Raw genomic sequence first — 15,083 nt, forward strand, 5'->3', positions numbered from 1 at the left:
ATTATAGGTCAGTATGAAGCACAATAGAAAAAATATATATACCTGTGAAGCCAATATCCAGCTTAATTAAGAATGAAAACATTACAGTCTTGTTAATTTTCCTCTTCAACTACTTTGCTGCATTTTATATTTATCATTTCCTTCTTCGAATAATTTACCACATAAGAATGTATCTCTAAGGCACATATTGAGTGCTTTTGCTTGCTTTTGTGTTTTAAAAATGTAGAATGCAGTCTTCTGATTTTCTTTGTGAATCCAGTGTTATTGCTAATTATGTTCTTGCATATGTATTTGCAGCTGATTCATTTTCACTGTGCAATGTTATATTGTATGACTATAGCATAAGTTGTTTTTTCAGATTCCTGTTGATAGATATTTGGATTAATTCCAGTCTTCCCCCCCCCCCATTAATATAAACTTGCCTCCTAATGGAGTACTACAATTACTAGAGTCCTGGAGTCATGGGATTTGCTGGAACATCTTAAACTTCAACAAAACTTTGGTTGTTTTCCAGTGGTTAATCTTCTGCCAGCAGAGTAGGAGAATTCCCATTGCTCCTCACCCTTGCTAACATCTGGTACTGTCAGAGTTTTATATTTTTGACACTCTGATGATCATGAATTGGTGTCTTGTGGTTTGATTCTTAATTTCTCTGATTACTAACAAGGCTGAACAACTTTTCCTAAATTTCTGTGTGAAATGCTTACTCATAGTTTTGCCCCCAGCCCCCACTATGGATCGTGCTGTCCATCTGCTCTTGCTACCAAAACTACTGCATCACAAGATGTTAATTGATCTTTGATTTATCACTGGGCTTGCCTTGGTGATTTATGAAAGGCTGTAGGCCATTCATATTCTGGGCTTGGCTGCAGGCTGAGTGAGGTTCAGGGGTTTCCTACCTGCTCTCTGGGGTCTACTCAGAAGGGTCAAAGGCCAACTGATGCATGTTCTCCTAACACAGGTAGTTTTAGTGTAGTAAAGCCAACATAAATAAATTGCACAAGCACATTTTGAGCCTCAGCTCACAGTGTATCTCCCATTGGCCAAAGTGAGTCCTAGGCAAGCCCAAGTTGAGTGTATTTGGTTCAGATGGACCCATGGCAAGAGTGAGGATGTCTCCTCTTACAGGACGGTCAAGAATTTAAACTGAGAGAAGTGAAGGGATAGAGAAATATATTTTGTTAGGTGGAAATCAGAAGAGATCCGCTTAGCTTCTGTAGCTAAGAGAGGTGGCTATACTTATATCAGACAAAATAGACTTTAAGTCAAACACTGTCACAAGAGAATATTATATAGTGATCAAAGGTCAATCCACTAGGAAGATATAACCATTGTAAACATATATGTACTTAACATCAGAACACCTAAGTATGTAAAGCAAACATTGATGGAACTGAAGGGAGAAATAGACAACAGTAATTGTGGGGGTAGGAGACTTCTGTACCCCATTTTTAGTAATGGATAGAAAATCCACAGAGAGGGCACCTTGGTGGCTCAGTCGGTTAAAGCCTGTGCCTGTAGCTTAGGTGATGATGATCCTGGGGTCCTGGGATTGAGCCCCATTTCGGGCTCCCTGCTCAGCGGGGAGCCTGCTTCTCCCTCTACCTCTGCTGCTTCCCCTGCTTGTGCTCTCTCTGGCTTGCTCTCTCTCAAATAAATAAATACAATCTTTTTTTTTTTTTTAAAGAAGATCCACACAGAGGACTTGAACAGTGCTACAGAGCAACGGACCGAACAGGCAAATACAGAGCATTCCACTCAAAAGCAGCAGAATACAGGTTCTTCTCAAGCACACACAGAACTTTCTCCAGGATAGGTCAAATGTTAGGCCACAAAATAAGTCTTAATAAATTTAGAAAGACTGAAATCACACTAAGTTTTTTTTTTTTTTTTTTACTGGTCACAGTGGAGTGAAGGTAAAAATCAGTAGCAGAAGGAGAACTGGAGAATTCATAAATATGTGAAATTAAATAAACACTCTTGAACAACCAGTGGGTCAAAGAAGAAATCAAAAGAGAGATTAGAAAATATTTGGAGAAAAATGAAAATGAAGATACAACAGAACAGAATTATGGCATACAGCAAAAAGAATATTAAGATGTAAATTTATTGTGGTAACAGAATACATTAAAAAGAAAGATCTCAAATAAATAAGCTAACTTTATATCTCAGGAACCGAGAAAGAATAAACTAAACCTGCATTTAGCAGGACAAAAAGATAGCAAAGTTTAGGGCAGAAATAAATGCAATGGAAAGTAGAAAAACAATGGAAAAAATCATTGAAGCTAAGAATCGATTTTTTGAATACATAAAATTGAAAAATCTTCAGCTAAACTAGTTAGGAAAAAGACTCAAATATGAGAGGGAACATTACAACTGATGCTACATTAATAAAAAGGATCATAAGAGACTACCATCAACAATTCTTTACCAACACACTGGATAAACCAGAAGAAATGGGAGAATTCCCAGATACATACAACCTACCAAGACTGGGTCATGAATAAATAGAAAACCTGAACAGATCTGTAACTACTATGGAGCTTGAATCAGTAATAAAAAAAAAACTTCCAACAAAGAAAAGCTGAGGACCAGATGACTTCATTGGTGAACTCTCAGCAAACATTTAAATATGAATTAAAGCCATTCCTTCTCTTAACTTTTCCAAAAAAATTGAAAAAAGAATACTTTCAAATTCATTTTATGAAGCTGGCATTACCCTAATACCAAAGCTAGACAAAGACACCATAAAAAAGGAAAACTGTAGGCCAATATCCTGGGTGAATGTGGATGGAAAAAAAATACAAACTACAAGCAATGTGGAGCAAACAGCACATTAAAAGGAGCATGCACTATGACCAAATGGAATTTATGCTTGGTATAAAAGAATGGCCTCAATATACAAAATCAAGTAATGTGATTACTATATTAACAGAATAAAAGATAAATAACATGATCATTTTATTAGATGCAGAAAAAGCATTTGATAGAATTAAAACACTCATGATTAAAACTCAACAAACTAGGAATAGAAAGAAAGTACCTCAGCATAGTAAAGGGCATATGTGAAAAGCCACAGCTGATATTATACTTCCTTTGATAATCAAGTTTTCACATATACCTTTCTTTTGAGGGGCTCTCTCATCTTTCTCAGTATGTTTACCTATTTCAGAACAAGTATCACACTGCCTTATCAATTGACGATCAACTCTGGGTTGTATCCACTTTTTGGCTGTTATGAATCATGCTACTGTGAGCATTCATGGACAAGTTTTTGTGTGGATGTGTGTTTTCATTTCTCTTGGGTATATGCATGGGAGTGGAGTTGCTGGTTCATTTTGTTTAACATTTCAAGGAACTGCCAAACTTTTCCAAAGTGACTGTATCATTTTACATTCTATCAGCAATAGGAGAGGTCTTTAATTCCCCCACATCCTTGTTACTGACTTTTTCCCCCTTTTTATTACAGCTATCTTAGTGGATGTGAAGTGAAAGCTTGTGTTTTTTTTCTTTTTAATTTCTGTTTCCCCAGTGATTAATGATGTTGACTATCCTCTTTCCATGTCCTTATTAGCTATTTGTGCATCTTCTTTTAGAGAAATGTTGGTTTAAATCCTTTGCCTATTTTGGCGGTTTTCTTTTTATTATTAAGTTGTTAAAGTTCTTTTTATATTCTCAATACAGATCTTGTAGATATAGTATTTGCACATATTTCTTCCCACTCATTCTGTATGCTGCCTTTTCACTTTCTTGATGGTATCATTTGCAGCACAAAAGGTTTTACTTTTGACGTAGTCCACTTTTTCTTTTGTAGCTTATACTTTTGGTGTCACATCTAAGAAGCCATTACCTAACCAAGGGCTTGAATATTCAGTCCTATATTTTCTTTCAACGATTTTATAGTTTTAGGTCTTACATTTAAGTCTATGATCCACTTTGAATTAATATTTGTATATGGTATGAGGGAAGGCTCCAACCTCACTCTTTTGCATGTGAATATCCAGTTGTCCCAGTACCATTTGTTGAAAAGAATATTTTTTTCCTTGGCAAATTATGTTGGCACCTTTGTTGAAGATTAATTAGACATAGATGTATGGTTTATTTCTAGAACATCAATCTATTCAGTTGGTCTGTATGTCTGTCTTTATGCCAGTGCCATACTGTCTTGATTACTGTGGCTTTTTAAAAGTATTTATTTATTTATTTATTTATTTATTTATTTATTTATTTATGTATTTATTTATGATTATATTTATACATTTGAGACAGAGAGAATGAGCAGGGGGGAGAGGAGGGTGGTGCAAGTGGAGGAAGAGGAAGAAGCAGACTCCCTGCTGAGGCAGGGAGCCAGACATGGGGCTTGATCCCAGGACCCTGGGATCATGACCTGAGCTGAAGGCAGACACTTAACTGACTGAATGACCTGGGTGCCCGTAGTTTTATTTAAATTATAGTTAGTTTATATACACTATAATATTAGTTTCAGGTATACAATATAGTAATTCAGCACTTATATACAACACTCAGTGCTCATCTCAGCAAGTGTAATCCTTAATCCCCATCACCTAATTACCCCATCCCCCTACCCACCTCCCCTTCAGCAACCCTCAGTTTGTTTCCTATAGCTAAGAGTCTCTTATGGTTTGCCTCCCTCTCTGTATTATTTTATTTTATTTTATTTTATTTTATTTTATTTTATTTTATTTATTATTTTTTCTTCCCTTTCCCTATGTTCATCTGTTTTGTTTCTTAAATTCTACATGAGTGAAATCATTTGATATTTGTCTTTCTTTGACTGACCTATTTCACTTTAGCATAATACCCTCTAGTTCCATCCACGTCATTCCAAGTGACAAGATTTCATTCTTTTTGATGCTTGAGTAATATTCCATTGCATATATATATATACCACCTCTTTTTTATCCATTCATCTGTTGATGATAACTGGGCTCTTTGGATATTTTGGATATTGTGGACGTTGCTGCTGTAAACATTGGGGTGCATGTGCTCCTTCTAATCGCCTTGTTTGTATCCTTTGCATAAATACCTAGTAGTGCAGTTGCTGGGTTGTAGGTTAGTTCTATTTTTAACTTTTTGGGGAACCTCCATATTGTTTTCCAGAGTGGCTGCACCAGTTTGCATTCCCACCAACAGTTAAGAGTGTACCCCTTTCTTCACATACTCACCAACATCTGCTGTTTCCTAGTTGTTAATTTTAGCCATTCTGACCAGTGTGAGGTGGTATCTCATAGTGGTTTTGATTTGTATTTCCCTGATGCCAAGTGATGTTGAACATTTTTTCACACTTCTGTTAGCCATTTGTATGTTTTCTTTGGAGCATTTCCTGTTCATGTTTCTGCCCATTTCTTTACTGGACTTTTTGTTTTTTTGGGTGTTGAGTTTAATAAGTTCTTTATAGATTTTTATACTAGCCCTGTACCTGATAGGTCATTTGTAAATATTATCTCCCATTCCATAGGTTGCCTTTTAGTTTAGTTGATTGTTTCCCTTGTGTGCAAAAGCTTTTTATCCTGATGAAGTCCTAATTGTTCATTTTTGCTTTTGTTTCCCTTGCCTCTGCGAGGGAAGTTGCTGCGACTGAGGTCACAGAGATTTCTCCTCTGGGATTTCAATGGATTCCAGTCTCACAGTTGGGTCTTTAATCCATTTTGAACCTATTTTTGTATGTATTAAGTTTTGAAACCAGTAAGTGTGAGTCCTGTCCTTCTTTTTCATGATTGTTTTGGCTATTCTGTGGTGTTTCTGCATTTCCATATGAAGTTTAGGATCAGTTTATCAATTTCTGCAAAAAAAAACCAAAACAAAACAAAAAAAAAACACTTGGGATTTTGATTAGATATTTTATTTTTTTATTAGAGATTTTATTAAATCTCTATCAATTTGAGAACATTGCTATATTAAACTTAGTAAATATTCAATCCATGATTAAGGAATATCTTTGCAGTTATTTCTTTTTACAGTGTTTTATTATAGTTGTCAGTTTTTAAGTCTTGCACTTCTTTATTAAGCTTATTTTTTGATCCTATTATGAATGCAACATTTTAATTTATTCTTGATGTGTTAATTGCATTTGTATAAGAATGTAACTGATTTGTATATATCCATCTTGTTTAACTTATCTATTAGTTCTAAAGCTTAGGATTTTTTTACATACTAGATCATGTCATTGTAAACAGAGACATTTTTAATTCTTCCTTTCCCATCTCTGTGCCTTTTATTTCTTTTTCTTGTCTAGATGCCCTGACTGGAACCTCTAAAATATTGCTAAATAGAGATGGTGAAGAGTAGACATCCTTGTCTTGTTTGTGATCTTGGGAGGAAAGCTTTCAGTCTTTTACCACTGGGTATTGATGTCAGGTGTAGGTGTTTAATAAACACTCTTTTTCAGCTTTAGGAAATCCTTCTATTCCTCTTTTGGTAAGTGTATTTTTTTTTTTTTTAATCATTGAAGGAGCTAAGGTTTGTCAAAAGCTTTTTCTGTGTTTACTGATAGGATTGTTTTTTTTTTTTTCCCTTCATTCTCTTATTGTAGTATTATACATTAATTGATTTTATAATGTTTAACTATACATTAATTGATTTTATAATGTTTAACCTACCACTCCTGGTCATGCTGTGCAATTCTTTTATATGTTGTTGGATTCGGTTTGTTAGTATTTTGAAGATTTTTGAATCTGTATAAGAATATTGGTCTATAGTTTTACTTTCTTGTGTTATCTTTGTCATTTTTTTTTACAATCAGGGCAGTAGTGTTTTGTCTCATAGGATGAGTTGGAAGTATTGTTTCATATTCTCCTTTTTGGAGAGAGTTTGTAAAGGGTAGGTATTAATTTCTTTGAATATTGAGTATAAATCATCTAGGTCTAGGCTTTTCTTATGGGGAAGTCTTAAAATTGCTACATTCATCTCTTGTTATAGATATATTCAGATTTTCTATTTCTTCTTGAATCATTTTCAGTAACTTATGTCTTTTTAGAAATTTCATGTAAGTTATCTAATTTGTCTGATTTCGGTTTTCATAATACATTTGACCTTTGAACAACATAGGTTTGAACTACATGTCTACTTATCTATAGATTTTTCTCGATAGAGTACAGTACTATAAATATATTTTCTCTTCCTAATGATTTTCTTAGTAGCATTTTCTTTTCTCTAGCTTACTTTATTGTAAGAACACAGTATATAACACCATAACATACAAAATATGTGTTAATCGACCGTCTACATTTTTAGTAAGGCTTTGGTCAACAGTGGGCTATTAGTAGTTAAGTTTTTGAGGAGTCCAAAGTTGTACGTGGATTTTTGATTGCATGGGGGGTCGGTGCTCCTAGGCCCTGTGTTGTCCAAGGGTCAACTGTATGCCCTTATAATCCTTTTGATTTTTGTAAGATTAGTATTGATGTAACTTCTCTCCTTCTGGTTTTAGTAATTTGAATACTCTTTTTTTCTTGGTCTAGCTAAAAAAGTATGTCAGGCTTGGTTATCTTGTTGACTGTGCTTAAAATTGCAACGGTTTTAAGCTTTTTTCATATCTAACTCATTTTGCTTTACATACTTGTATTACTGTTCACAATTTTTTGATCATTTTTTTAGGGCTGTCTTTTCTTCATTTATCTTTTTGAGCATCCTAAACTTAATTATTTAAAAATACTTGTCAATATTTTCTATAATTTAAATGTTACCAGGATGAATTCCTCTCCCCAGTTGCTGATTTTCTTGTCTTTCTTAGCACATGATTTCTTTTTTTTTTTTAAGATTTTATTTATTTAGTCATGATAGACAGAGAGAGAGAGAGAGAGAGAGAGAGAGAGAGAGAGAGTCAGAGACACAGGCAGAGTGAGAAGCGGGCTCTATGCTGGGAGCCCGACTCAGGATTCGATCCCGTGCTCCAGGATCGCACTCTGGGCCAAAGGCAGGCGCTAAACTGCTGAGCCACCCAGGGATCCCAGCACATGATTTCTTTATGTATTTTTGAATTTTGATATTCAGATGTACTTTGAGGGGGACAATTTTGTTTCCTCATTCTATACATGCCTTCTTTCTCCTGTTTTTTTAGTGTTTGTGGTTGCCTATGCCTGGCTCCCTGAAGCCGACTTCCTTGTCAGGAGTTAGTATTTGTTCTTCTTAGACTCATAGTTCTAATGTATCCAGTCATTTGTGGTGGAAGTTCCATTTGACTTCTATTCACCTTTGGTGGAGCCTCTTGCCACCTCTTGGCTTCATGGGGTAAACCTGGCTCCAGCACTCATCTTGTGTTAACCCCTGACTCCTAACTTCCTCTGCCTTTCTCTTTGTCTGGAGCTTAACAGACTGAAGGCTTGCCATCTTTGTTTCTGATTTGCTGCATGTGTACAGAGAGGATTATTTGGTGTATATTTAAATGGATTTGTTTTTTGTTTAGAACAAAGGAATGTTTCCTCATCTGTGCAAAAAGAGTGATAATGGTACATATGTCCTTGGATTGTAATAAATATTAATTGAAAGTGTATATGTTAGAGGGATTATGGCTTTGCCAGGTAATGTTAGCTACTAATGCAATTAAAAGAGAGCAGGAATTCATGCAGAAATTGTCAAAATACACTCAGTTGTAATTATTTATTTATTTACAGACCAACTGTTGTGCATTATTATTGACATTAAGTATCAATGGATACATTTTAGCCTGGTAACATCTTTGAAGTGGCAAGTCAATGCAATAATCAGGTATTTGTATTCGATATTGTGGTGCTAAATTCACTTTAAAATCTATGCAGCATCCTAGAAGCAGCTGAAATGTTCCTCCACAGTGCGTTTTCTTATCAATGTTAGACATACTTTCTCTCCTGTGAACATCATGTTAATTACTTACTTACACTTCTTTAATGGCATGCATTATATTTCTTGTTAATTTATGTATGTTTCTTGTCCATACAGTGACCATAGGATTTACTGTCTAAACTGGAACATTTGGAGGAGTGGAAGGTGGTGCTGGTTATAACTGCTGGGATGGGTGGCATGAGGCAGAACTATCCTGGGTTATCCAGAGCATTAATGGCTACTTGCATTTTCTTCCTTTCTGGAGTATCTTATGAATCATACTTATATTCTGCAAAGTACCCATGACAGTCTTGATGATAACAGGTGATCAGTAAATATTTTTTGAAAGAATTGCCAAACAGCAAGTGGACATAGGCAGGCAGTGCATTATTTTTGTTATTTATAGACTTTTAAAATCTGAAGTATTGAAGTTGTTTATATGTTTTTTAAATAATTAATCTGTCTGCTTAATCAGAAGTTCACAAGTATATAAGCAGTATGCAATTGTGAAAATTCCACTAACCATGAAGGGAAATCAAACTGATTCAGAGGATTCGTTTGAAAAAGCAGTGCACTATTTCCAAATTTTCTATAGAAATACAAATCATTTACCTGTATTATCTGTCTTGTTTTAATATAAAATGCTTTTAGGAGTCTTTAATTAAAATCACTTAAAATAGAGGCGTCTGCATGGCTCAGTTGGTTAATTATCTGCCTTTAGTTCAGGTCATAATCCCTGGGTCCTGGAATCAAGTCCTGCTTTGGGTTCCCTGCTCAGCGGGGAGTCTGCTTTCCCCACTCCCTCTGCCTACTGCTCCCTCTGCTTGTACTCTCTCTCTCTCTCTAATAAGTAAATAAAATCTGAAAAAAATAAAATCACTTAAATAATGTTTTCTGTTATAGTTAGTACTTGAGTATAACTACAAAGCCAAAGTACACTGGGTAGTAGTACCACCTACTCACTATTCTCCTTCATTTTTCCTTGATGATTTTTCTCTAATGTGTTTTAGAATCTGAGGTTATTCTTCCTTGGCTCTATTTTTTTTTTAAATTTCTTCCAAACTTAGAAAGGAGGCATATGTGACTGATGTGACATTTGGGGCTTTTTGGGACCAGGCCATGTATTAGGACAATCAGAGTAATCCATATATTTTGATACTGTGCCAAGGATATCAGATTAAATTTATATCAAAAGAAGTGTTCTATTTTGTTGGTCAGACTATATCTTGTAGATTGACATTGAAAGGGGTATATAAAACCTCCCTGTCTGTCTTTCTGTGTGTAATCCTGTCTATTTACATATCATCTTGTCTATCTAACTATATATCATCCATCTCCTTTATTTTGCATTTGATGGAGTATTGTATTTGATTCCTTTTATGTCTGGCAATAGAATCTAATATGGGCTTAGGTGTCATTTATATTTTTGTTTTATTACCTAACGGGAATCCAGTTATTTTGGAACTTCTCGGTGGAAACATTTTCATCTTTTTTCTCCAATACATAATAATACAAATTTAGGCTTTCTTGCTTTTTTAAACAAACCAGAGTTATTGAGATAATTACTAGGGATTAGCAAGACAGATCACTTTGATGGCAAAACAAAAGCCTTAGTAGCCAACTGATATTGGTTTGACAAGCCATGGGGTGTTATTAGTTGTAAAATGCAGACTAGCCTTGGCAGTGCTTATGTCTTGTGCAATAATACTTTGCTAAAGGCATCAAGTCTAAGCTGTTCATTTGCATAGCTGTTCAGAGTATGACTGGGAGCTAGGCATGATAAATTGTATTTACATCCTACAAAATAAATGCAATGTTATTGAATTTACTAGGTAAGTGCTTATCTTAAGGACATAAATATCGAATGGAAGGAAGTGTATATGAGGAAATGTGTTTTGTTTGTCTATTTTTTTTAATATATGTAAGAGAAAGAGAAAGTAGTTGCCAAGTTAGAGAATTCCACTCACTCTACTCAAACAGTACTGTAAAAGGAGTAATGTGTGGACTAAGGACTCTGGCACCAACTTAAGGTGGTGGATGCTTCTCTGTAATTCAGAGCTGTACTTGGGCAGTTCAGGGCCACAGATATGCTGAGCCAGAGGCTCTCTAGACAATGGGAAAATAAGGATCAATAATTCATGATCTTTGTTATCAGCCACATGAAGGGAGACATATCTGTAAATAAAAAAGATGTAGTATAAGGTGTTGAATAATGTGGCAAAGATACGCAGAAGTACAGTGTTTTATATAAGACATACCTGGTCCATTGGGAGCAGGAGGTAAGCAAGGAAGGCTTGTCTCAAGGCTATGAAGTCTCCCTTGAGTTGAGTCCTAAAGGATGAATAAAAAATAGAGGGATTGAAAAAGGAGGGATGAATAGTAGGGCAGGTCAGTGTTCTGGAGCCTAAAATTGGAGGTGGTCAGATTTAATAGGAGTAGGAGGAGAAAATGAATTCAAGAAATGTTGAGGGACACCTGAGTGGCTCAATTAAGCATTTGACTCTTGATTTTTGGCTCAGGTCATGCATGATCTCAGGGTTGTGAGATTGAGCCCTGCATTGGGCTCTGCGCTGACTGTGAAGCCTGCTGAAGATTTTCTCTCTTCCTCTCTCTCTCTCTCTGTCCTCCCCCCTGCTTCTCTCTCTCTCTCTCTCTCAAAAAAAAAACAAAACAAATAAATAAATAAATAAATAAAATCTTAAAAAAAGAAATGTTGAGTAGATTAAAAATGAGCAAAACCTGGTGATAGAGTGTATTAAGTGATGTAAAGGATGAAATGATGCTAACTCCCAGGTCTCTGGCTACATACAGCAAAGTCAGGGCACCATTAGCCCAAAAGGTGTCTTTTTTTGAATCAGAAAAAGATGCATTTTTCTGACTGGCACCTCTTAAATGGAGGCAGGGAGAGTGGCATGTGTGCAGAGCCCAGAATGGATTTTGGCTTCCACTTGCCCATTGGCTTGGTGCTCTTGTGCAGTGTCTAGTGTGAAGAATTGTCAAGGGGCAGATGGAGACAGACAAGTGACTGGTCCTATCATTAATGCAAATAGGGAGAGAGTGTGTAACTGGGAGGCACTGAGGGGCAATGATGAGCTCAGTTGTGAATGTGTTCAGTTTGTCATATCTAGGGTCATTGTGTAGGTGGATGTATCAGGGAAGAAGTTTGGGTATATGATTCTAAAACACTGGGAACTATGATGATTGAGGTCTGCTAAACTTTTTTTTTTTTAAGTTACATATCAGTCTTAGTTAAAATTATTCCAAGTGAATTATAGCTCCAGTGGTACTCATGTAATGCTAGGGGCAAGTTCTCTAAAATGGTTAACTTGCCTATCAAAAGTTTATTCCAAATAACTTTTCAAAGAATATCTACTATTAATGTATTCATTTATTTTTTTAAATTTTAATTGAAGTATATTTGACATATATTAGTTTCAGGAATATAACAGAGATTTGACAATGATATGCATTATGAAATGATCACCACAGTAAGTGAAGTTACCATCTGTCACCATACATTATTATAATATTATTGATCTTATTTCCTATGCTGCAGTTTCATCCCTAGGACATATTTGTTTCAGAACTGGAAGTTTAAGCCTCTTAATCCCCTTCACTTGTTTTACTTTTCCTCCTACCTCCGTCCCTTCTGGCAACCACCAGCTTTTTCTCTGTATCTGTGAATTTATTTGTTTCTTCATTTGTTTTGTTTTTTAGATTCCAGATATAAGTGAATCCTATACTATTTGTCTTCTATCCAACTTATTTAGTTTATATAATATCCTCTAGGTTCATCCATGTTGTCTTGAATGCCAGGAATTCATTCGTTTTTTGGTTGAGTATTATTACATTGTGTATATTTACACACACACACACATACATATATATCACATCTTCTTTATTCGTCTGTTGATGGACACTTAGGTTGCTTCCATATTTTGGCTTTTGTGACTAATGCTGCAATAAACACAGGGGTGCATGTATCCTTTTGAATTAATGTTTTTTTGGAGGGTAGTATATATGCCCAAAAGTGGAGTTACTGATTTGTAAGGTATCTCTATTTTTAATTTTTTGAGGAGTTGCCAGACTGTTTTTCATAGTGGCTGCACCAGTTTGCATTCCCACCAACAGTGCAAGAGTGTTGGTTCTCTTTTCTCTGTATCCTTGACAACACTTGTTATTTATTGACTTTTTAAAAAAATAGGCTCTACACCCAGCGTGGAGCCCAACTGGGGCTTGAACTCATGACCTCAAGATCAAGACCTGAGCTGAGATCTAGACTTGATGTTTCACTGACTGAACCACCCAGCCGCTCCTTTTATTGACTTTTTGATATTACTTTGACAGATGTGAGGTGATAATCTCATCGTGGCTTTATTTTGCATTTCTCTGATGACTAGTAATGTTGAGAATCTTTTCCTGTGTCTGTTAGCCATCTGTATATCTCCTTTGGGAAAATGTCTGTTCAAGACTTCTCCCCATTTTTAATTGGATTCTTTGTTTTCATGTTGTTGAGTTTGCATGAATTATTTTTTTGAAGATTTATTTATTATAGAGGGGGTTAGGGTCAGAGGGAAAAGGAAAGAGAGAGAATCTCCAGCAGACTCCCTGCTGAGCACGGGCCTGATGTGAGATTTAATCTCATGACCCCCGAAGGTCATGACCTGAATTGAAACAGTTGGATGCTCAACTGACTGAGTCCCTCTTGTGACCCAGATTCTTTTTATATTTTAGATATTAACCTGTCATCAGATATCAGATAAATCATTTGAAAAATATCTTCTCCCATTCAGTGGGTTACCTTTTTGTTTTGTTGATGGTTTCCTTTGCTGTGCAAAATCTTTTTAGCTTTGTGTAGTCCTATTTGTTTATTTTTGCTTTTGTTTCTCTTGCATGAGGAGACAGATTCACAAAAACAATACTAAGGTTGATGTCCAAGAGATTACTGCCTCCATTTCCTTTTAGGAGTTCTATTGTTTTATGTTTTACATTTAGGTCTTTGATTTATTTTGAGTTGATTTGTGTGTGTGTGTGTGTGTGTGTGTGTGTGTGTGTGTGTGGTGTGTGTGTATAGCACATGAAAGTGGTCCATTTTCATTCTTTATTCTTTTGAATGTAGCTGCTCCACTTTTCTCAATACAATATATTGAAGAGACTATCTTTTCGCCATTGTACTATATTTTTGCCTTCTTTGTCATATATTAATTCACTAGGTAAGTTTGGACTTATTTCTGGGCTCTCTATTCTCTTCTGTTGCTCTGTGCATCTGTTTTTGTGTCAGTATTGTATTGTTTACATAGCTTTGTAATATAGCTTCAAAACTGAGATTGTGATATTTCCAGCTTTGTTCTTCTTTTTCAAGATTGCTTTAGTTATTCAGAGTCTTTTGTGGTTTTAAATAAATTTTAGGATTATTTGTCCTAATTTCAGTGAAAAATTTGGCATTTTGATGGGAATTGCATTGAATATATAGATTACTTTTGATAGTATGGACATATTAACAGTATTAATGTTTCTAATCCATGAGCATAGAATATCTTTATATTTATTTGTTTCATCTTCAGTGTTTTCATCAGTTGTCTTATATTTTTTAGAGTACAGGTCTTTCAACTCCTTGGATTAGATATTTTCCTAGGTATTTTATTATTTTGATGCAGTTTTAAATGAGATTATTTTTATAATTTTTTTCTGCTACTTTTTTTTCATAGTGCATAGAAATACAGCATATTTCTAGGTGTGAAGTTTGTATCCTGTGACTTTACTGAATTCATTTATTAATTCTGACAGTTTTCTAGTGGAATCTTTAGGATTTTTATAAAGTTGTTCCTTAAAGAATGTGGGGATTAGGGGCACCAATCCCAGTGTAGTTGAAAATTTGCATATAGCCTTCAACCCACCAAAAAACTTAACTACTAAGAGTATGTTATTGAACAGAAGACTTACTGATAATATAAACAGCCAATTAACCTATGTTGCATATGTTATTTGTGTTATATACTGTATTTTTACATATTTTATAGTAAAGTAAGCTAGAGAAAAGGAAATGTTATTAAGAAAATCATAAAGAGGAGAAAATACATTTACAGTACTGTACTGTATTTATATAAGTGAACCTATGTAGTTCAAACCTGTGTTTTTATTCTTCATATTGTTAATGTGGTGTGTCATGGTGATTGATCTGCAGATGTTGAACCATTCTTTTATCCCTCGAATAAAACCCACTTAATCATGATTTGTGATCCTTTTTATATGTTGAATTCAGTTTG

General features: G+C 35.1%; 1 protein-coding gene across 14 annotated transcripts in view; it reads left to right on the forward strand.

Moving 5' to 3' along the window:
- Positions 1-15,083, forward strand: part of L3MBTL4 (L3MBTL histone methyl-lysine binding protein 4) — a 492,268-nt gene that overhangs the window by 98,216 nt on the left and 378,969 nt on the right. The window lies entirely within an intron of this gene.

Source organism: Canis lupus, chromosome 6 (assembly GCF_048164855.1).
Source record: "Canis lupus baileyi chromosome 6, mCanLup2.hap1, whole genome shotgun sequence".
NCBI lineage: Eukaryota > Metazoa > Chordata > Mammalia > Carnivora > Canidae > Canis > Canis lupus.